This window comes from Colias eurytheme, chromosome 7 (assembly GCF_061535395.1).
Source record: "Colias eurytheme isolate Ceu_HAF_F1 chromosome 7, ilColEury1 Martin Lab GWU primary, whole genome shotgun sequence".
NCBI classification, from domain to species: Eukaryota; Metazoa; Arthropoda; class Insecta; order Lepidoptera; family Pieridae; genus Colias; species Colias eurytheme.
In genome coordinates this window covers 5,688,672-5,713,507 of record NC_142986.1, presented here as the reverse complement: position 1 = coordinate 5,713,507, position 24,836 = coordinate 5,688,672, and the positions used below count along the sequence as shown (strand labels likewise).

Genomic DNA, 24,836 nt, shown 5'->3' with positions numbered 1-24,836 from the left:
CTCTTTCTTATCTTTTCGCTTTTAAATAGCCTGATTCGCTAGAAACGATCAGATTAAATTTTGCAATGTATAACGATAGCCATCCGTAAGTAAAAATTTATGTATTAAAAAAATACATATATAAGTAGGTTAATATGCATCACATTTTAATCGATACTTACTTGGGACATAATGGCTATAATTTAAGAACTTTCTCCCTATTATTAAATTATTCCACATGTTTTTAATCTGTAGGTTTGAGAACCCACACGCAATTTGAATTATTTCAAAGTCTAAATCTAGTTATAACATAAAGACAATACAGAAAAAGTGATGCATCGTATCTCCCCTCGATCAAAATGTGCCTAAATCTGAAACCGGAAGACTAAAGACGTTGAGAAGTATTAAACAATTACAAACTTATGCAGCAGATTAATATCGGAAGATAATCTGAAAGCCGTCAAGCCACCGTTTGATCAACGACGTAAACTTTCTCAATGATACCTCATAAATTTCCAAAGAGCCCGCAAATTTTAAACTTAAAGCTTTATAACGATGAATAAAATGTGTCGGGAGTGTATGAAGTTTTCTTGTTAACTTTTCATTAATTGCCCGAGGTTGGTCTGAATTTTATAATACACTTGGCAGCGGCTGGCTTTGCGGAATGCGGTTCAAACTGCGACTATGCATATAATGTGACAATAATTGAAAGTCATCATAAGAATTACAATTGAACTATAATTTGCATATTTATGAAGTACAATAATAATAAATAATTACCCATATGGTATGTAAATAATTAACATTCGGTTTAAATTCGAAATAGGTATATCGTGAAATCTAAAATAAACCTATGAGGAAGTCAGCGCTTCACTCTTCCTTATTAGTTACTTAATCATTGTATAAATAGCTAGATTGAATAAAGCCAACTTCATAAGCTGAATTATAGTTTTGGCGGAATTTGCTAAAAGCTTGTACCAAAAACTATTTACAGACTCAATGTTTGGACCACATTCCTAAAAGTTTGTATACAAGTTAGTAACGAATTTGCTTTATGCTGTTAATAACTTTAAAATAAATCTACTTGAAATTTTGAAACGTTTAAATTAATTAATTTGTGTTAATTTTTGTTACATATTTTTTATCATTTTATAAGTACTAATTTTAAAGTTTAATTAATGTAATTGACGCGAAAATGTTAAGTAGGTAGATACAAAAAAAATGTGGTTTGTTAATGTAATTGCAGGTACACATAAAACATTTTATTCAAAGTGTAAGATCCTGAAACAAAGATTTATTATTTAAAGCTTTTACGGACTCTAATGAGTAAATTACTAAGTCTAAAGAAGGTAATATGATACCAAAATATTTGCTCAAACAATTTTTTCACGGTGACAACGTTAATAAAACCGCAAATACAAAAGTAAAACAATAAAAACGCAAGCTATAAAGCAAAGGTAAATAGTTATAAAAGGGAATAGCTACACCGAACTCGATTGTCGTACAAACGAGTATGAAAATAAAACGCGTAAAACGCGATCGGAACTCTTGTCTTTTAGCGCCGAGAGTTTTAACTCTTCGGATTTATTTTAAGGGCAACGGTGGGGAAAAGGCATTAAAGTTTACAACAAAGCATCAACAAGTTAGCCGCGAAATAGAATGCTCAGTTTGTGTCTGTGCGCGACAAATAAGACGTTGATATACGGCGTTTCTGCCAACTTAAGGCTGCAGTCTAGCAAAATTGCGTTTTCAACAAGTTATTTGACAATTTTTTCCCGGCTAATGAAATGATAAACTGAATTTTTTTTTCTTGTTTATCAATTAGTGTTATATACGCAATGCGCGTGAATTTTTTCACATTTATAAAGTTACTTTATGTTACCTTAATCAGGCCTTCAAGATAAGTCTCTTTCCCCCAAAGACATTTCGAGCTAAGTTTGTGCACTCACTACGTTGCAACCGATTACAATTTACACAATCTGATCAGCGCATTATTATCCTTATATAGTCGTTATTAAAAACTGCTGAATACAATAGCCGAAAAACTTATGATTTTCTTAATTAGAACGTTATAAATTCATTAAATTTCCCATTTTTTGCCTTACAAAATCTATTGATAAATACTGCTAAAAGTTATTTTTTCCATTAATTTATTCGAGTTGGTTGATGACCAATGAGTATTAAACCTTTAAAGAAATTTTTTTTTGAGTTTTGATAATTCTTTAAATATTAAAAAAATATTTAAAATAATTAGGAAAAATCCTAGCGAATTTCTTTAGTCGCGCTCCTTGGGCCGGAGCGTTCTGACGTGTGCTCTACGCTCGATTTTCCTTCATACCGAAGTGAAAGTTGCTCTACTTCATTAAATTTAATATTTTTGTTAATTGATTATTTTTATCTTAGTTTTGTGCAAATATTCGTATTTTTAAACATTTGATTTCGATATGGAAAATAAACGAAAAAAATACGCGTGTAACTACTAGAAAAAAAATTATCTTCGAACATAAAGTTAATGAAACCAAATAGATTGCAAAGGTGATTGGCAACAATTTCTTTATTTTACGGGGTGTCAGTAAAGGGATGTATATTTCTTTAAAGCTAAATAAAGTAAGCTCATAAATTTTCTTATAATATAATTTTTTTGAAGTTCCAAAAATGTTTATTTTTCGTTTGAGAAATACGAAATATAATATAAACTTGTATTGAGAACTTGAACTTCCCAAGTTCATCCGGGGAAATCCCCATACGGGGAAAATGATTTGTTTACTCCAAAATTGATCCGAGGTGTTTTAATTTTTTCTTCTAGTCATTTTCAACGTAGCGGCATTTTGTTTGATTATTAATTTTGTAACTTAAATACAGGATGTTGGTTTTATATTCTGATCTTACAGACGCGCTGACAAATTTAGTCCGCCATTTCTAGTTTAGTCTACCAACTCTAAGTACCAATATTAAAACGAATGGATTATCATCACATCATCAAAACTCAGATGTAATGGAAGATCACAATAACATAGAAAATTCAGTGGGTGTTGAGAACTAAACAAACAGAAGTAACAGAGACGCGAAGAATAAAAAAAGAGGACGAAAACGATAATTCGTTGATGCTTTCCCTTTTCGACGTATTGTTAGGGTACATCACCAATCTGCAAAAAACAAAACTGATGATTCCCAATTGCTGATTAAAAATGAAAAACAAATAATCGACAACAGTGGTGAAAATTTGCTGATCACAATGAAACATCCTTCAGTGGTAGCAGATTTACTCATTTAAAATGTATCGGTGAACAGCGTAAAGGAGAGGAGGACAGGAAAACATTATGAATGTGGATGGTGGATTGTATACAGGGTGTAATCGATAAGTATGTGCAGGCGATTATGACGTTATTATTGCAGGTATCAAAAAACTTAAAACTGATATCGAAATTACTTTACCTAATGAGCAAAATGACAATAATAACTTTTTAAAAGTATAACGAGAAATACCTAAAAATTTTACTTTATACACTCCCATATCAAAAAGGGAAAATGGGACTAGTAGAAGTTAAATGTCTAATTCCGGCAAAAGACATGAATGCGGAAGATGCGGTTAAAAAAAAATTTAATATTTGAAATACAATGCAAAAATTAACACTTTTGTCATAGATAAGAATCATGACTATTTTTTCCAAATTCAGGGACAACTAACGTTGCAGAAGCAGAAGTCTGCTTATTTGCTGTTTGGACTGGAGTGAATCATTCGTTAAAAATAGAATAGGTATATAAAAAAGTATGTAACGTTTAGGCAAAATAAAATGATGGACCATTATCAAGATTTTACATAAATTGCCTACTGTCAGAATTGATTGATTCGAGACTTCAGCATTCGATGTCCATCAAGGACCCATCCTATATCATTCAAGCGATTGAAAAAAAAGAGATAAATCCAGTGCAACCGATAAAGCATCAGAATGCTAGCAAAAGATTTATTAGGTTTATCAATATATTATATTATGTATAATAATTATAATAATAATATATTATATTATGTATAATTTATTATATTATGTATAATATATAGATTTACTATATATTATACATAATATAATAAATCTGTAGAAGACGCGAAGACTGACATCCGCGCGGACGGAGTCGTGGACGGAAGCTAGTCAGAAATAAATATCTTTTGTTTTCATTTGTGTATTTTTCTATTTAATAATTTTTTAACACAAACATTACATTTTTTTTATTATATACAAAATTTGTTTATCCGTTTTATTAGTTAAACTGAACAACTTTCACTAAGAAACTTAGGTCGAAAAAAATGTATAGAGTTATGCATTTTGTATGGAAAGCTTATTTTTTTTATATTTCGTCCAAATTTCTTTGTAAAAGTTGATCAGTTATATAAACATGAAGTTGAAGATATCAATAGAAAGTATTCGCAAATTTTGTGTACTGATAAAAAAAAAATCACCCGGTGTAATTTTCACGAAAATTGTTTCAAATTGTCATTTTTGGTACTTATTACGAATATTAAATTATGCATACGAATGATTTAAATTTTAATTTTTAAAAATTAAGTGGAGCAACTTTCCCTTAGTACATTTGTATTATTTACATATAGGATGACAGGATGCATTTGTTTGCACTACTAGACCAAGCCCTTAAATACAATGAAATTGTTCGCTTTTTGTTGACAATTACTGAATTTAATGAGGCTATATACCTACCTGTATAGGTGTGTGTTTACATCCCGTGTTTGCCGTCTATGCTAAGAGCCGGTGTAATAATCGTTAGCAATATTGTTTTCAAGGCAATGAAGCTTCTAGTAGGTATCTTGTAACATGTTGTTCTTAATGGTTGAATTAAATGAACGCAACACCTTGAACGTATACTTCTACTAAATCTACGTCTTTTACAATTTAGTTGTTCACTTACATGCATATAAAATGTTAAAAGCAGGGGAGGGATTTTGAAACAGAATGAGTGCTAGTGTAAGCAACACATGTAATTAATTCTAAGCTACAAAGAAAGCTCGAGTAAACTACGTTGTCTGGCATTTTAATGTCTATTCTTAAGTATTTAAACAAAATACACAAATGGTGGATTGCATTCTTGACTATTGTGTTTTAGCGGGTATTTTAAACTCTACCTACTCGTCGTTCTTTTTATGCTTTTTTAAGCTGTATACTATATTGGTACGTGCTAATATGTAAAATTATAGGTTTAACCAACTGAATAAAGTTATAACGGACTAAAGAAATCCCTGATTCTTCTGTTCAAAGTATTGTTGAAACATTTTTCTAAAATAAAATGACATAAATCATATTCTTTGCACTGTGTTTCGCGAACCAGACGCTTGAAAAACAATTGTTACTTTAAATTAAAGACTTTTGTTTTAGTTTTAATTTGGGAACTACTTGACGAGACGAACTTCGTTCCGTCGTGTTCAATGTTTTGAAGCCATATATGTATATTATTTTTGCACGCCTCATAAGCGAAGCGTTGAGGTGGGTACTACTGTCGCTTCGCGCAAAACATCTGATTTTTTTATAAAATTTATTCAATGATTCAAGTAAAAACGATAAACACATGGAACAAATCTAAGGTAATACGTATTATCTAACCTGGCTTTGTTTGAAATAAATCGCTATTACCTATATACACGAATAAAACAGCGCACCTTTTGCGCTACATTTGCTTACATAAATATAGTGTAAGCTTATGGTAAAAAATAAATTGTTATTGTTGAAATTAATTGTTAGGTATATATGCACAATAAAGTATTGATTAATTCAATATGTTTCATATTGTCTGTAAATTTTATTACTGTACACATTACCTACATTTAGTCTCAGTATAAGTTAAGTGATTGAAAATAAACGATCAAGCGCAACCCAAACTCTTGTTTACCGAAGTACCGAAGACCAAACTAAACAAAACTTAGCGTAATGTTGTATACGTAACGAGATATGATTGTGACAACTTTACATACAAAGTGTGTACACCAGCCACCACAAGTACGCTCCAACAGTGAACTCCTCAGGCATTCAGCCAAGTAACAAAACTTTCTAACTTCTATATTAATTAACTACTCGGCGGTTATGTTAAATTATCATATGGTTAGCATGCACACTATATTTAAGTGTCGTTTTTAAACTATTTTGTTAGTGTAGAGGTTGTTTTTTAGCTGTAGTTGGCAGCGCCTAAAGTTGACTGGCAGCGCGTAAAGACTGTAACACCAAAAGCTTTTAATATTTCTTTATAGAATTTTGCCGGAGATTTTGAAATCTTTGTCTCTTCTTAAATTAAATACAATCATGTTAGTTGTTACATTGAAACTCTTTCTTCTATTCATAAAGGAACTTTTAATAAAATTAGTCTGTAGGTAATATTTATTTGGGGTTTCCATTTATAATCTGACTTTACAGCGAACGCGAATTTACAGATAATGTTTCATTGTATTTATCTAATAATAGGAATAACTGCCAAAATAAAATAAACGTTAATAAAGTAAACCGCAAATACCCCGTTATAAAAGCTTTATCCAAACCTTTATCATATTTCATAAGAAGACCCTACAATTCCAAACCCAGTCAAACTGTAATTCATTCTTGCAATTTATTTGATGAAGTATAAAAATTGACAATCGCTCCAAGATCAAAATCTTGTTTGCTAAAACGAATGTCCGTTACCGATATCGGATAAAACGTTCAACTAACCGTATTAGAGGCCAGGTAGCTCCAACTTAACGTTTAGATAAATATCTTCAAATGGTCCTGGTAATCTGTTGAGAGCGATCGATTTGTTAACAATACAAATGACTTAATATAATGGTTACAGTTTGGATCTGTGTGGGTGTTTGGAAATTGGGTCACGCTCGTACTGGGGTGGTACCAGAGCTTGTAACAGCGTAGATTTAGGTACACTACATATATTAATAAATAATAATATTTTTTTCTTCTTAGATCCTCAATTTGTTAATTACGAACCAGTGTTAAAACTTTTTTTGAACTCAACCACCTATTCAAAATGTTGCTTCTAAATCATTCTCCTTATTAGGGGTGTGTATTGTTTACCTTACGAGTCATGGGTTATTGCCCTTTAGATAGATTAAAAATAAAAGGCCTTCATGATTTATAATGGAACATTTCTTAGCGTCAAACGCTACCGTGTGTTAACAACGTTACAGATACGGTAAGAAATACCAATCTAATAATGAAGCTTTAACGGTATTCGAAAGTAAGAAAGACGAGAAGAGATTATTCTGAGTTCCTGAGTTCATATTTATATTGAATCTTATTTGGGGTTTTATCACTATACATGGGTTGATCCAAAAGTAATGATAATCAATATTAAACAAGGTCATTACAGTTAAAATTATTATGTATTCCTCTAGATAGTCTTCTAACTAGATAATATACTTCGATATTTTTTTTCTTAAACTTAAAAAAAAAAACTTTGACTTCATCCACAAAAACTCCTCTACTGCGGCCATCACTTCGCTGTCGTCTTAAAATTTCTTGCCTCGAAGGTGTTTCTTGTGCCGAGGAGAGAGATAGAAATAACTAGGAGCTAGATCTAACAAACAGGGTGGGTGTTCAAGCATTTGGAATGCCGATTTTTGAATGGCAGCCATTGCAACTGACGCTTTGTGATCTGGTGCGTTGTCTGGGTGAAAAAGCATTCAAGCCCGCATTTTGCCATGTCTCTTTTCCTCACTAACCTACCGCAATCTTTTAATTTGGTCTATGTAGTAAGAGCCCAATATAGTAGCTACCTTCTTAAAATATCCCACCATAATTATTCCTTCAGCGTCCCAAAAAACTACCGCTTTAATCTATCCCACTAATTTTCACTTTGAATTTCTTCATCGTCACTTTGGAAGCTTGCATCCAGGCCATTGATTGTTTCTTGGTTTCAGCATAAACATGGTGAACCCGGGTAACGTCCATAATCACAAATCGTGACAAAAAATTATCCTGGTCTCATAAAAAATTTGGAAATTCACCCTCTAAATGTCGAATCGTTGTTTCTTCTTTTCGTCGGGAAACATTCTGGCACCCACGGTTCACTTTCAAATTAATGTAAATACTTGGAAACGTGGCCTATTGATATGATTTTTTTGTGATAACTTAGTGAGTACATGAGCAAGAAAAATATATTTATTTTGTATTTTTATGTGCACAGGAAATACCCAATTATCATTACTTTTGGATCAACCTAGTATGTTTTCTCCAACACCTTAAAGTCATGAGTTTTCTAAACTTGTACTTTTCCAATGCTATATCTTATAACTCTGAAGAATGTAAGTGTAGGAATAAAACAAAGAAGCACGTTGTTCATGTGGAATAACAACACAACAACAACAACAAATAAATAAAAAGTCAAAATTGAAGACCTCAATACTCATTAAACAGTACATCTTGTACATAAAATGCAGAAATATGTTTGAATCGTACAACCGTGTGCATGACAGTAATCGTCCCAACACGGGTTCACAAGGGTCGAGTTTGTTTGGACATCAAGTGCCAGCCCTATCCGATGTTTGATTGCCACAATTGTTTTAGGAGACTAGATAACTCTTATCTGGATAGCCGCAAAGCCTTTCTGATTTTCAAGAGTAAATACAGATTTGTAGCTGTAATGGACTCGTTGATTTGTTTAGGGGATATAGAGCTCTATAGTGTTTAGAGGGTATAGAGGGATAATACCCCCCTAGGGATTAACCGTATGAGTTATCTAAATATAATATATTTACCTAATGTATTGAAATTGTACATAGGTAATATATAGAAAAAATAAGCAAAAAAAAACTAAAAATTGATAGCTACTATAATTTCTAGCAAAAACATGAATAAATTTCGATCCATGCTATAAACAAAGAAAAACACTGCTGGTTTTAATTCAAATAACTACAAAAAATAACTTGTATTACATTCTCATATTAAATCTCAATTATAATCCTCATTTTCAGCCGCGGATTGATTATTATAATATACTAGCGGTCCGCCCCGGCTTCGCCCGTGGTACATATGAAAAATAGATGTTGGCCGATTCTCAGACTTACCCGATATGCACAGAAAATTTCATGAGAATCGGTCCACCCGTTTCGGAGGAGTATGCAGATTGCAGACTAACATTGTGACACGAGAATTTTATATATAAGATTTATTAGTCCATGTTATAATTAATGAAATTAAAAATAAGGCGCTCATTTTCAATTCATAAACCGATTTTACGATTAATGCGCGGGAAAACATTGTTCATAAAACGCTTATTACACAAACGAAAATAATTTTATTTGCTAAAAGGAAGATTGAATTTTAATATTTTTATTAATAAACTTTCAGGCTTAACTTGGATTCGGTTTAAATACCTTTTTATTAGAAAAAATATTCAGATAAAAATCTTAAGCCACAATCTAAGATTTATAAATTGTCGTATGAGTACAAGCTATTAATTCAGTTTATTACTCATCTCTTTACAAATTAATATTAATTATATAAATACTTCAGTTAACACCGTCTGTCTAATTAGAAATTGATAGTTAAAGTAATCAAAGGTTATCTATTAATTGCGAACATTTAATTAGATAATTTTATACAGCACATTGATTATTATAATAATATACATCTTATTTATATGCACCAGTAATGATGTATTTGAATTCCACACCCAAGCACAGTTGAAATAGGTGAAACCACGTGGCACAGCTAGATCTAGGTACATAAAAGAATAATAAACTGAACGAATTTAACACTGAAACCTTTAAAATAGCTATATTTAAAAAAAATATAAATCCAGGTCCTCTATACGTATACGTATAGTTCATAGAAAGTATTACAAGGAAAACACACACACACATACACGAAAGCCAGTACGCACACAAGCCAAACCAACAACAGATCAATTTGACACGTGCGACATCAACTCAGTCCAGAATACGTCTATTTATTATTTATCATCTCTACATCCTCTGTAATACTGCTATAAATTCATATCACATTCTCCAGGACCCTAATCTCTAATTGCGGACTGACGACAAATGGAAGCGTTAATAATTAATTGTTGTTTAATCTGATAACAGGCATTTAAAGCTATCGCCGAACGATCTCATTTACCTTTATCAGTTTCCACCCGTTTGTACATGCTACTTAACTACTTAATTGATTATATGGGATTTTAATATAGTAATTAGTTTAATATGTTTATTGTTGAATTTAATAGCAGATGTATGGATAGATTTAAGATTAAAAGATGCAGGAAACGCTCGATAGTATTTGTGGATTGTAGTGGTTACGTAGCTCTACATAATTAGATTGATAGATATACATAATAATCGATATCAATGGATATTATATTAATGGAAAAAACAACAAATACCTATGTTTTATGTAAGGTTAATTAATTGTGAAACTAACTAATGTAAGGTTAATTAATTGTGAAACCATGGTAGATACAGTGAATATTATATTATTACGTCGTTCCTGGAACCTTTCTAAACCATTTACAGCCGTATGAAATAAAATCATTCTATTTTCCACGATAAAGCATTGATAAAGCTATTTCAAATATCATTTTTATTCAATTCCAAGAGCCTGAAGCGCAACAAACTTTCATAGAAACAATAGAAACACGCTGAAGGCGAAAATAGTTTAAAACGTGATTGTAAATAAAATCTGCAACGCGTTGTTTGTAAATGTTTTATTGAGTGTTTTAGGCAGTTTCATCAACAGCATAATGACCCTTCACAAAGTTTATGGAGTTCAAAATGTTCAGTACAAAATATAATGCTAAAATGTCATAGGTACGTTTATCACAATTTTAACGAAGTAAAATTATCTAGTAGAACAAAATAAGAGAAAAACAGTTGACCCGTTGCACAACGGTTCGATTTTAGTACAATGGAGAAAGTTTGAGTTTTTCATCTATACATCTATACAAATATTATAAAGAGGAAAGGTTTGATTTTTTGTTTGTTTGTTTGTTTGTATGAATTGAATAGGCTCCGAAACTACTTGGCAGATTTGAAAAATTCTTTCACTGTTGGAAAGCTACATCATTTCTGAGTGACATAGGCTAGGTTTTATCCCGGAAATCCCACGGGAACGGGAACTATGCGGGTTTTTTTTGAAAACGCGGGCGAAGCCGCAGGCGGAAAGCTAGTATGAAATAAAAATTCACGCAATATTAAATGTGCCTACATCGTGCGAGATAATTATAAATGATTTTGTGGCGTCAGATGTCGCTTTTCGGAAAATTGCTTGATGAACGTTCTCTTGATAAGCTCTTTTGATGTTTATTTTATTGATTCGATATTTTATTATGACAGGCGAAAGTTAAATGATTATTTTATACGCGTTCAGCCGAAACCGCGGAATGTTAGTATGTAACAGGCTTCAATTTTGTATGAAAATAAAACATTCATTACTCGTAATTGAGTACTAAGGAAGGTTTTGAAAACAAATTCATTGAGATGCTGACAATAATTCGATTTATCATAGCTCTTGTAAGTTGTAGATAAAGTGATAAATATTGAATACATCTTTCTTATACTTATTTAATTATTTATGTGTACTTTATGCTTTTACGAGGAAAGCTTTTGAAAACACATAAATATTAAAATTAGTAGTTTGATGGAAAATAGGGATAAAAAAGAAGTGACTATTTAGTGCAATATATTCTCGGTAATTTTATGAATTTTCAATAATAATGTTCCTCCCACAGATTTGATGGAAGCATTAAGGTTTCCAAGAGTTGCAAATCATATACTTCGGAGAAACGTAGCAGGGACGTTAAAAATAGCGTAAACTGAGAGCTATTTCCTGATATCACAGAAAATATACAGTTTAGGTATAAGTTTAAATTAATTGAAAATATAGACATAAACATTTCCTTAGATAAGAAAGGAAAATATTAATACTTAAGCATGCATTATGCAGGATTTATTAGAATCTACCTTCAACAATAAAGAAAACAAATGTATTTGCTCAGTAAGGCGATAATGTAAGCGAATAAATGAAAGCCTCTAAATATGTAAAGTGATGAACGGAAGGGATTCCATCTCCATTCATACAGATTCCATAAACGCGTAATCACATTGCATTATTTATGTTAAACACAAAAAGCATGAAAATATATTGCCAACGTTAAGCGTAAGCTCCGACAAAACACGCTGATAATTTCGAAGCTTTATCCTCTAACAGAATAATTATTTATTTGTAAACCGCTTCAACAAGTCTCAAAATCTTCATTAAAGCTGATTACTGCGAAACCTTTTATTTAATTTCAATTAAGACAGATCTCTATCGCGGAAGTACATTTTTGCGAAGTCGTATTGTGGTTTAGCTTCGAAGATTTCAATATCGTGAGAAGTTTAAAGTATATTTAAATGATAAAATGCAAGGTTTTTGCGATCGATTTTCTATTGTTTGAGGAAGTTTAATGTCAAATAGATTGTATTCTGTGAGGATCTTTAATAGAGATAGACTATTGGGATCACTTACTCAAACAATTGACTACATTGTTTGATAAAGCCTGTATCGAACGGCAAGCAGAGGTCTTATGTGTGCTTAATTATAGAGTTGGATGATCGTTAGTGAAATAATAATATTGGTAACTTCTTTGGGTGTGTTTGTTTACAAAATATCTTGCTTTGTAATAATGGTTGTATTTATCTCGACCGGGTATTTCAACTCAGGCTTTCTTGTACTTAATTAAGAATGATTAATGTTTTTCTTTACATAATAACAATACGGTGTTAATATGTATACTTCGTTATTTTAGGGATCTTCAAATTGGTTAATATTGTAAAGATTTTTTGGAAAATTTATATAGATACATTATGAGTTTTCGCTGAATATACCTATGTGGCATAAATTTCAATTATTAGATGTGGAAACACAGCTTGATAACAAAACAAAGCCCATAAATGTGTGAATAATTTATAGAAGGGAGGTTCTTGATTGTTTTTCGGGTCAAGCTTGACTGAACTTCTTTCCAATTTAATCCTTTGATACCAAGAACGCTCCAAACAGAGTATTTATTGGATTTTGTAACTATATTTAGCTACAAATGTTATAGACCCTTTGTTTGTCATCATTTTGTCTCGTACATAAAAATGAACTAACACGATAGAACGTGTTTACATTATTATCCACATTAAATGAGATCGAATAGATAGAAATGGCCATGATCTAGTTTAAACAATAATAAGATTTATCTCCGGCTGTACTCACTCTATTTATTTACAAAGAAGGTTGTGGAACACCGTGACTGAGGAACTAATATTCCTGAATCGAGATGCAGTGTTAGATCTCATTTATCCGAAGCACTCGTAAACACAATGAGGTGTCGGCGTAGCGTCGCCCACGAGACACCCCACGTGCGACTCGGGCGGGCACCAACAGTGTAACTGCGCGGCTCGGATGCGCAGATGCCCTTAATATTACCCTCCTATTAATACTACCTACCGACCCTTTAAACAAAGAAATTCCAATCAATTGAGGTCAAATTCTCGCGCTATGCCCTCGGACCCCAACAATCCCATAAAACTACCTTAAGCATACTTTCCGAACACTTAGACTATGCTTGTGGTTTTAACACTGGCATATGACGCGGCAAAAGAAGAAAAACGCGCAATATGCGTCAAAAGAGGACGGATATATAGCGATTATATGCCCGCCAGAACGGGATAGACTCAGTCATTTTGTAAGCTGATAACCAGAGGCAGTGAACAGAGCGAGGGGAACCATATTCTGGCGCGACTCTGCATGAACATAATAAATTAAGATTCAATTTTACAAGCCATTCTGTGTGCCACTGTATCGTTTTCGATTCAAAAGCTCTATGCGATTATGTTTTGGCACACGGCGTGCTATTATGACTCTACATGACTCTACATTGTTAATTAGAAAGTCTTATAAGAAGTCACGTTACGTTCTCGTTCTAATTGAGACACATTCTATGCAATATTTTATGTCAAAATATTTTGATTATTAACTCTACGAGTATTACAGAAGTCTTTGTTATTGAAAATATTTATATTACAATAAACATAAAAGAGCCCGAAGAAAATGTTTCGTAATATCGGGGCAGTCTCGAGGTCTAATTTCATGACTCGTGTAATAAAATGAGATTTGGAATACTAAAAGCTTCTCATACTGCAACTAATCATTATGGTCTAATTGTCTTCAAGGTTATATCTCATAGTTACATGTGCCTCGTCCTAAAAGAGATTGAAAACTGAAAAGAAGCATGCACGAAACGAGTTTTGTGCGTTCCTTTTGTTCATTTATTACAGGCAACTAGTTTGCATTACGAATTAAGATTTTACCTATACGTCCATGGAAATGCAATGCAATCCATCATTGGATCCTCGCGGACGGTCGCGACACGCACACGCGGCGGCCAGGCGCACACTAGCGCACCGCACCTCCTCACGCGAAGGGAAAATCTTCACACACGACACAGATAAACATGTCAACTGCTAGACATTGTTACCCTAAAGTCTTGCGTTATTCACCACTAAATCACTATTACGCACATATTATAACACAAACAGCACACGATAACACAGAAACACACAATAATTTCGCAACAACACTCGCGTCCGAGTCACGAAGACGAGCGTTTCGATAAAAATACGCGTAGATGTTATAGTGTCGATTCGGCGACTGTGCTCCCCGCCCTGTTCCAGAGGCGAATGGCGGCGCCATATTGAATGTTACTTAGAGACCGCACAGTGGCGCATCTAGCGGCGGACGGCGGAACAACCGCGCGGTTCAACTTTGAGGTTAAATCTTCTGGCACGTTTAAAACTCAAATAACAAGAGCAATCTTACAAAAAAAATATATTAAGCAGTATTGAGCTCGTACTATAAATAGAAGAGTTTAAAATGTTAAATTTAATTCAGTTTTGAGAACTCTTACTTCTATGTAGAGTTTCATGTAAAGTTTATCACCAGGTAATTCCGCATGTTTCCGATAGAGAGCGCTAGTCTAGTATAGAGATAAATGTATAAAAACTTTTCGATTTTGAATAACTCTTTATCGAAACACCCAAAAACAAGCTTTTCATAAAAGCTTATCGTAATTTCCTGTATGGTATATTCCTTATATTTAAATCTTAATATTTATGTACACTTGTAGCGCATACCATGTAATGTAGAGTTCGAATAAAGTTTCAGAAGCAATAGCTTTTTACAAACTTTGTAATTTCATGAATGTATATATTATACATCCATTAGTTATAATTCATTAATTCTTTTAATAAAAAACCCAATTCCTTATATTCGTATGTAGATATATAATGTTACTTTTAACTTTTATTTCCAATTGTTTAGTAGCATATCAATAGATATTGTATAGTGTATACGTTACAAATATCAGTAAAAGCTTTAACGAAATCGAGCTTTCGATACGACTCTGTGGACTTCAATATTTTTTTTTTTGTATATTACATTAGAATAATTAGCACAGTTATCATACGTTGTGGATAACTAATATTGTAAGCTTAGATTAAAAAGAATGGTACCTACTTGCATGAAATTATAATTTAGTTTCTTTTACTAAATTAAATAATTTGTACACTTCACATCTAGACATAATCTATATCTTTACAACACTACAACTAGACTTTTCGATAATTTTCATGCATCAACCTTTTAACATGCATAAATGCTGTGGACAACTATTTATAAAAAATATCGATGTTTGTAAAACCAAGCAAAAAATTTCATTTTTTATCATTGTGCCGGGACAATATATTTTATTCACCAGTACTTTATATCTTAATTATTATTTATATCTAATTATTAATGTTTACTCTTGCATTTGAATAAAACCAATTTACAAAAAATATTTAGAATATACCTAGTTCTCGTGTTCTGTTTTATAGAGATGTTATTTAGAATAAGCTTTTAGATATAATCTCGGAGAACTTTCTTTATAAAACATATTTAGTTTTAAGAAGCCTTGAAGTTTTCGCAGCTTTGTAGGTTAGCAGTTATCTTTTTTATTGGCGTTTTTAAAGTTTTAAGCCAAGATAACTCGGAGAAGTAAGAGGGAAAATAAGCGTCAAGAAACTTTTAGAAAATTTCAACACAAAAACTTCAGTAAGTTTTCCTTACTAAATGTGATATATTTCAGAATAAATATAATTTGTTATTATTAACAAAAAGCTTTATTTATTTATTTACTCGTCATATTTCGCGTTTTATTAAAAAACAAAAAAAAATATTTTTTGTTCTAACGGTGCATTTAGATCAAACGAGCGAATGCTCATTCTAAGCCCAATATTATGTCAAATTCTTTTAGTGTAAACCAACAGGCCTAGGCGTAGAGCAATAGTGCGTTCGATATAAGATTCGTTGCAATAGTTTTCGTTTACACAAGATCACGTAAGAATGCTCTAGCTTTAATATTTTCATTTACAGTTGTTGTTCTATAAAAAGTATTAAAACAATCTTGTCTCTTGACACCTGTATATAAAAATATACATAGCCAATAATATACCAGCATTCCTTTCTAATGATATGACCTCAAACCGAAGTTAATTATATGTGTAAAAAATATTCAAACCTCTCAAGCCTTAGCGTGCTTACATGTTATTAATTTTGAACCCAATGTAGTTCAATATCGTTATATATTTTACTTCTAAATTATCCACAACTTATAAAAAATACGTACATGAAGCTATACACTATACAGGTTTGTATAAGTCTATCTAATATATTGTATACTAGCTGTGCGCCGCGGCTTTACCCGCAGTGCTTCCCTCCTGTTGGTCTTAGCGAGATAATATAATATAGCCTCGATGAATGGGCTCTCTAATACTGAAAGAATTTTTCAAATCGGACCAGTAGTTCCCGAGATTAGCGCGTTCAAACAAACAAACTCTTCAGTTTTATATAAATTTTCTATGATGTTATTCTTCTCTTATTTACATTATTTGTATGTATTTAAAATAACAATATCTAAAGGTATTACACACGTAGACATACCATATTAACAAACTCCTTCTAAAGTGATTATGAAAAATATATTTTTAAACACTTATTGTAAATAGGTATATCCATATGCCATACATTAATTTTGTCAAGATCATAAATTAAAATATGTTTAAGTTCATATTTCTAACGAATAAATACTTTAAACCTTAAAACATATAATATAATGTTCTTGTTTTTCTCATTTCCTCAAGGAAGTAATCAAATAATACTCAAAGAATTATAAAAGGAAATAAATTGAAATTTAACTACCTTGATACAACAACCTTTAATAACAGTTACGATGTAGTTGTGTATAAATATTGTGTAATAGTTCTACGTCTTGTAATAGCTTAGAATAATAAAAAAAGTAACTTAAAAAAACTTTGAGCTTTAAGTATTGATAAGTAAGTTTCTATGATATACAAGTTTCTTTGTACAACGTAGCATAGTATTATATTATCTATGATATACCTAAAAAACAAGGATATTTCTTAAAATATTAATTGTGAAAATTACCTTCGGCAAAACTCAAAAATGTCAATGTACTGCAAATTAAAAGCATCTCCTGGTATAACGCCATAATGGTTGAGTCCTCTTATGGACCGCCACGAAATGGGCCTTGTTCACACCAGGAAGATTATCTGTTAGAAAATGTATATAGAAAAACGTTATTAATATTTTCATTTCAGGTATTTTCGGGTACCTAACTACACGGTTTTACTCCTAGATTAAGTTTTAAATAATTTTCCAAAATGAGCTTTAAGCGTATGAAATGGCATTGATTCTTTACGATTTATTATTTAATGAGCCAAAATATCTCAATAATTATAAAGTATTTATTTGTCGTACATAATCTCATTTTCAATATACAAATAATTATTACGAATAAATATAGTGACCAACCACTTGAAAAAACAAAATCGATGCGTGCAAACCCGCGGATATATGCTTGTACTAATAAAACAGGAATTCTTATATATAAATACTTCTCGTCCAGCAAGAAAGGTTTCCTGTACATGACACCTGGAAAAATGTTACATAAACTTTAATATAAAACATTACAAGTAAGTACCTACCACTTACTTTATTTGCAATTAATACAATAATTTATTAATTACAATTACGACCGGTTTCGAGTTTCGATGCATCATCGTCAAAACTTCAGGATGATTTATGAAAGTCGATTTTGTAATTAATAAATTATTGCAATTTATTTCAAACGAAATTAGTAAAAGCAGTATGGCATGTTTTTTTTCTCTTTTTACAAATATGTAGAGCAAACTTTTTTACTATTAATTATAAAGTTGAATGTTACACATGTTTGTGATTTAAAACTGATCTCTATCAAGTTTCGGATGCTATTATGAATATCACCGTCAAAAAAAAATTACGAATGTGCAAAGAAAAATATTTTTAATACAAGACCTTATTGCCTTACAATATGTAAAATTAATAATTATTTTATAACAGAATGATTGAATATATTATGTATTAAAAATAAAGAGTTGCTAACCCTTATACAGCTGTTTTTCTAATGCCCAATAAGGCGTTTTCAAAACATGCGGATATTAGCGGACAACTCTTTTTGCATTTTGTATTCCAGTATATATTCCAGTTTAGCCATGTAAAGAAATATATAGTTTAGCTGAGGTTGCAGTACAGCATTCCTGACAAGGCAGACGATGTTCGTTGCTCCGGCTTGCTTCAAAGAATACACCTTTAGACGTCAGTTTGAAAGTATACTTACGCTCGTCCGGACGCCGGCTATCGTAAGACCGACGCGCACTCTTCGGCTACAGTTCCAAATTTAAAATTTTACTTTTTTAATTTTTTTATTAGTGGACAGTGTGGACGGAAAAAAACTTTTTTGTGATTTTGACTTTTGATTGGATCAACTATTGGACACTGATTGGATTGTTAATTATGTACGTATACATTTTGAATGTATAATATTAGTATAAGTCATAAGATAATATGATGATATCTTTGCACACACTATAGTAACATTTCATAAGAATATACAGCTAAGTTCTAATGAAAATACCGAAAATAATTGTACATATTTTATAGATTAAGACAAGAATTCAATTTAAACAGTGATAAATATAATCATTAGTTAATAGCACTTTAATTAAATTTGCAATTACTCTACCACTGCATATTATTATTTTTGACTCTCAATGCAAGGTGTTTTTGATTGGACAGATGCATAAGTAATTATCTTTTTTTATAAATCTCAACAAGGCAGATGTTTGAATCAGCTTTAGTATTTAAGTTATTGACTGCAGTCGAACCTTTTTTGGGGTATAATGAAGTTTTGTTATATTTTTTAGTTTTATATTTAACGTGAAGTGATAAGTAAATTTAAATAAATATAAATTATAGATATGTATAGGTAACCAGTTTAAAAAAGCAGTAATATAGATATAAAATTGGTTTAGGTTTATCTAGCTCACATTATTTTAGAATAAGTAAAATGAATACAAATTATTTATTATAATATGTATTAATTTTGTATATTAATATATAACATAATAAGATTTTGTGAAAAATAAATCCCACACTAGGCACAATCATAAAAAAAAACATTCTATGAAATTTTCTCTACAGAGCAAAATATCTTATTTATATCCTCGTATCTTATAAAAAAGGAAATGCCTGAATATCATCATTCCATCCATCCATCCAGGTACGTGTATTTTCTTAAACATGATTTAAAAAAAAGAAACATTTCAAAAAAAGAACAATCACACTCACATTTTAATCCTTAACTTTTTCTTTTTAAAAACACATTCTGTAAAAAGCAAAGAATATTTTTTATCCATGGCAATACCCATAACATTCGTCTTAACTCTATAGTCTATGTCTATTTCCCGCATTCCCAAAGTTTTGCATGCCATTAAATCTGTTTACAAAAGCGATTTCTCGCGGACGATCGGCCTACATGCGGTTTAAACATGCAACTGTGAAAATGTATCGTGAAAATTGCTGGCGTATCATGTTATAGAAGCGCTTCAATATAACCTACATTCTATGTGAATACTGAATACAGAATTCCTAACAGGTTTATATGCCAGATGATGTTGATATAGGGACCGTCGTAAATCATTCGATACATCGTTTAGAATCAGAACATCGTCTTTGATACATCACAAAATAACTGAAAAAGTATGTCGTATAAACATAATTTTGAACGCCTGTTTTATGTAAACGTCTCACGTGATGTAACCAGAGCAAAATATTTAGAATTTTAAAATTCATTTTCATTTTAAAATTCTTACTTTCAGTATTTTGCAAGTTATCTATAAATATTTACCACAAATTGTATAATACCTACCTACTTAGCAGCATGATTGTGATTTGTGACTCAATCTATTTTTTCATAAATTTAACGATATCGTAAAAAACACACTTATTCAGGTAAGTTATTAAATAATCTCGTTTACAATGTAGTCGAAGTGTAACAAAAAAAATACAATACATTCAACAGATGTTTGTAAAATTTGGCATAATTGCAGCGATTATGTTTAAATGGTCAAGGGAAGTTTTTACACAAAAACATGTACGATTAAAAAGATTAATCAAGCACGTTCACTAATTAGTTAATTGTATGTATAGCTTTCTAATATTCACAAGACTGGCTTGTCGTGTTCTGTTATATACTTTAGAAGTTAGTGGGTACGAACGGTTTCCAATGAAGTTATGCGGAACGAATAAACTCAGTGAATGTTAGTTATCTATCACGAAATACAAAGTAGACACTCGATATGTTAGGAAAAGTGTAAATTTTACGCATTCGGTTCCTGAGAATTCCACTTTTCCATGTCAGTAGATAAATTGTTATTAATATGGATGTTTATTTTTGCAGCATTCTTCGTATTGTATTGGTTGTGTGAATTTTTTTATTGTTGAGTGATTTAAATTAATTGTTTATTTATTCTTGACTCACTAATAGTTGTCACATTATGTACTTATATCATGCGTCAGTTTACAATTTAATTAAAGGAATTAATCTATACTTAATATTATAAAGCTGAAGAGTTTGTTTGTTTGAAAGCGCTAATCTCAAGAACTACTGGTCCGATTTGAAAAATTATTTCGGTGTTGGATAGCCCATTTATCGAGGAAGGCTATGGGCAGACCAACAGAAGCGGAGCCACGCGGGTGAAACCGCGGAGCGCAGCTAGTATAAATATACTATATCCAAGTGAGCTCTACATCTACTTAGTGTAGACATATTATTATAATAAAAAATGGAGTAAATAATTTATTGTAATCAAAGAAATACAATCAAGTATAATTCGTTAATAAACACACTACATAATTATAAATGTATAGCTCATCACAAAACATAATCAAAGCATGATGCCACATGAATATGATGTCACTCAACGATTATAAGTTATAACTGATCCTTATGATATTTACCTATCGTTAGTAGTATTATATCGTAACCACTAACAAAGTAATGATTATACAATTAGCGAATATTTTTTTCAATATGAAACCAGAAAAATCATCTTTACTAATATTATAAAGCTGAAGAGTTTGTTTGTTTGAACGCGCTGATCTCGGAAACTGCCGATCTATCGAGGAAGGCTATAGGCTATATATATATCATCTCAGTAAGACCAACAGGAGCAGAGCACACCTAGTAAATAATAAAGAATAACGCTATGTAATAAAAAATAAAGTTTATTCCACATGTACTATAAATGATAACCTCTATGATTATAATATCAAGAAAAAAAGTTTTAAAGAGTTATCTATCTCTGATACAAAAAGTTACGAGAATTATTTTTGTCGTCACCTAACGGCTTAAAATTATCATACTTACAATATATTAGCACTTATGCTGTGCTCTACAGATTTGTGTACAGGATGTGAATTAACTGTACTCCTCTCGTAGACTCACATATAAAACAAAATAAACAATATATACCTTATCACCAATACCACACCTCTCAATATTTCAACAATATGCTTATAAATATGATCTTTATATTTTAAAGTGCTTATATAAATTTGAAATAGTTAAGTTTTACTCAATTTTGATAGAGACAATAGCATCCGTTAACAATTCTTTTTTACAGTATTGCAAAACAAAACGTTACTTATTTTCAAATAATCCAAGCTCGTTAGTACATTAGTAGATTTGAAAACAATACCTTCTATATTCATTACACGCCTCTCCGTAAGTTGTGCGTTACGACTTATGTAAGTACCATCTATGTATTTCCTGTTTCCACTTAATGCCTAAGAAACTATCCTCTGCATTTCGTATTTATTATATAATGAATGCAAATTAAAGAAACCCGGTTGAACGATGCAGTGAATACTGCTTTTGTAGTTAAATAAATATTGATACGCATATATCATAATTAGTAGTACCTAATTACCTAAAACATGTTTTATTTCGCATATGGATTTCCTTTACAAATTTTTTAACTCCTAAATGTGTGTTTATATACGTGTGCTATATATGTAAGGATACAATTAGGTAAAATAAATAGTTTTTTAACCACTTAATAGTTTCTTGTGACATTTAAGAAGTCAGCCATTTTGAATTTCAATTTGTAACCAAACAGTTGAAGTTTGGCAATAAATTTTACACATATCAACAAGTTTTTGTGGACCATGATGTAATGGACTTTTTATTAACTTTACTTGTCTTTAACATGTTTTCCTCACGATAAATCTTATATATAAAATTCTCGTGTCACAATGTTAGTCTGCATACTCCTCCGAAACGGGTGGACCGATTCTCATGAAATTTTCTGTGGATATCGGGTAAGTCTGAGAATCGGCCAACATCTATTTTTCATATGTACCACGGGCGAAGCCGGGGCGGACCGCTAGTATTATAATATATATGTATATGTATTAATGTACCTATTACGTTATACGAAATATCAAACAAGTTTGTCAACTTAAATTATGTTTTTTAACATCCCTCCTTATCAGGTCAATTAATTATCTGCTATTCAATAAGAAGATAATATGTATATTAGTTATATCAAACTAAATATTAAGAAAATTTATTTTAAAATAATTTGATAAAAATTAATTAAATTTATTAAGTACTAAAAAAACATTTTAAAATGTCTAAGATTATTTTTTTTTTCAGAATTTACATCACAGTTACATCAATTTTTGTATTATTTATTCGTTACAGTATTCGATTGGATAATTTTTAAACTTTTGTAATCAATACGATGGATTCATGTAACAAAATAAATAAAAACGAAAGGTGAACGAACTCGGCTAAAGTATCGTATAGTAATGCAATGGCAATAATTGACAACATTTATAAGTTTTCTTTTTTGCAGTAATGATTTCGTAACTCAGGTTTAGCTTTCGTTGTATAAGTGAGTGGTATTTTGTTTAAATATTTCCTGTAACGTGACTTTAAGATTTATCTATAAAAATATACAATTTTTCAGTATTAAAACGTTAACAATAATTTAACTTCTTACAACATTGTGCTCTTACAACTTGTGACACATGAAATTTCTTTTTTTGGAAAGTTGTCAATTAAAAAAATAGCGTCACTTTTGTAGTTAATAATGAGTGAATAGCTATTGCTAAAAATATATTTACTTATTATTTGAAATCAAAGCTTTATAATATTTTTGTCATAGCCATTTTCAGACAGTTCCACAGTCAAACTGCATGTGCAGTTTTGTGGGACTTAGACTTAAGTTATTGTAATAATTTGTAAGAATAATTCCAATAAAATAAAAAAAAAAATAAAAAACATACCTACAAGATACGAAACATAAATACAGCGGTATTTTCCAGTGTTTAAGGAAACAAATGAAAATGTTAGCTTTGTAAATTCGGGGGTATTGTGGTTTTTAGTCACGAATCACGATACGTATGTACCACATTCGGTGTAGCGGCCAAACAATAGAAGCCTGACGATGTTGTGTTTTCGCCCAATAAATACATCCCGTGTTTAGAAACATTTCGCATTGACACTTTGGTAGAAATAATTATACCGTTGTTTATACCGTCTTTTAAGGAAGAAATTTGAGTTTTATAATTCGAATTCGATTTCTACCTACTAATATTGTAGAGATTTTGACCAATTGGAAATGCCGAAATGCAGGGTAGGAAAATGACTTGTATCTACCATAGATCATTTATCTTATATAAATAGTAGTAAGTAGTTGAACAAAAATATAAAAAATCCCTTCATATTACAATATCAGTGTACCTACAACATTGTCAAATTGCAATGCACTGCAATTAAACAATTCAACCATAAAACTTTCACTATCGTCAATATTTACCAGTTGTTTCACAACTTTTTTGTATTCACTAACATCCTCGGTTTCAAAACAGTGTAACACCATTCATTAGCCGTGCACGGTTCATTAAGAACCGACAGAATGGTCACGGCCTTTAAAACAACGCTTCTGGCTAGAACAAGGCGTGACTGGTGTACAAATTTAGTGTTTTTTTTTTGAAAACCATTTAAACGGTACCGCAATCCTGTCAATGTTTATTTGAACACCGTGGAATGAAGTGAGTGTAAAAGTTCAAATAACTTTAAGTAACAACAAAAAAGAGCGTGTGTACCGAGCACACGTGTCAGAAGTGAAACTTTTTTGACAAAATTCAAAGTTACACAAAATCGTCGCCTTACTCCATGACGTGACGGTATTGTTATGACGCGACCTTGAAATTTTACACTCAACACGCCTAAAAAGTTTCACTTCAAAATGTTCTTTACTAACGAGTCATTCTTCATTTTTTGTTGACAACTTTAATATAATTATGAAAACAGTAATGCAAGCACATTTTAATCTTGTACAAATATTTGTACTTTCACAAATAACGTTTATACTAAGAAACGAATAAGAGACAATTTTATCT

The 24,836-nt window shown here is 31.1% G+C and overlaps 2 protein-coding genes across 3 annotated transcripts in view; one reads left to right on the top strand and one right to left on the bottom strand.

Moving 5' to 3' along the window:
• Hers (Histone gene-specific Epigenetic Repressor in late S phase) overlaps positions 1–14,663 on the bottom strand; it is a 164,532-nt gene extending 149,869 nt beyond the window's left edge. For both annotated transcript variants that reach the window (XM_090104114.1, XM_090104115.1), the window contains exon 1: positions 14,300–14,663. The gene's annotated coding sequence lies outside the window, so the exon portion shown is untranslated. The remainder of the gene's footprint in view (positions 1–14,299) is intronic.
• Positions 14,664–18,668: 4,005 nt separating this feature from the next.
• Positions 18,669–24,836, top strand: part of LOC149907051 (uncharacterized) — a 46,119-nt gene continuing 39,951 nt past the window's right edge. Inside the window, exon 1 of the mRNA XM_090104112.1 lies at positions 18,669–18,880. The gene's annotated coding sequence lies outside the window, so the exon portion shown is untranslated. The remainder of the gene's footprint in view (positions 18,881–24,836) is intronic.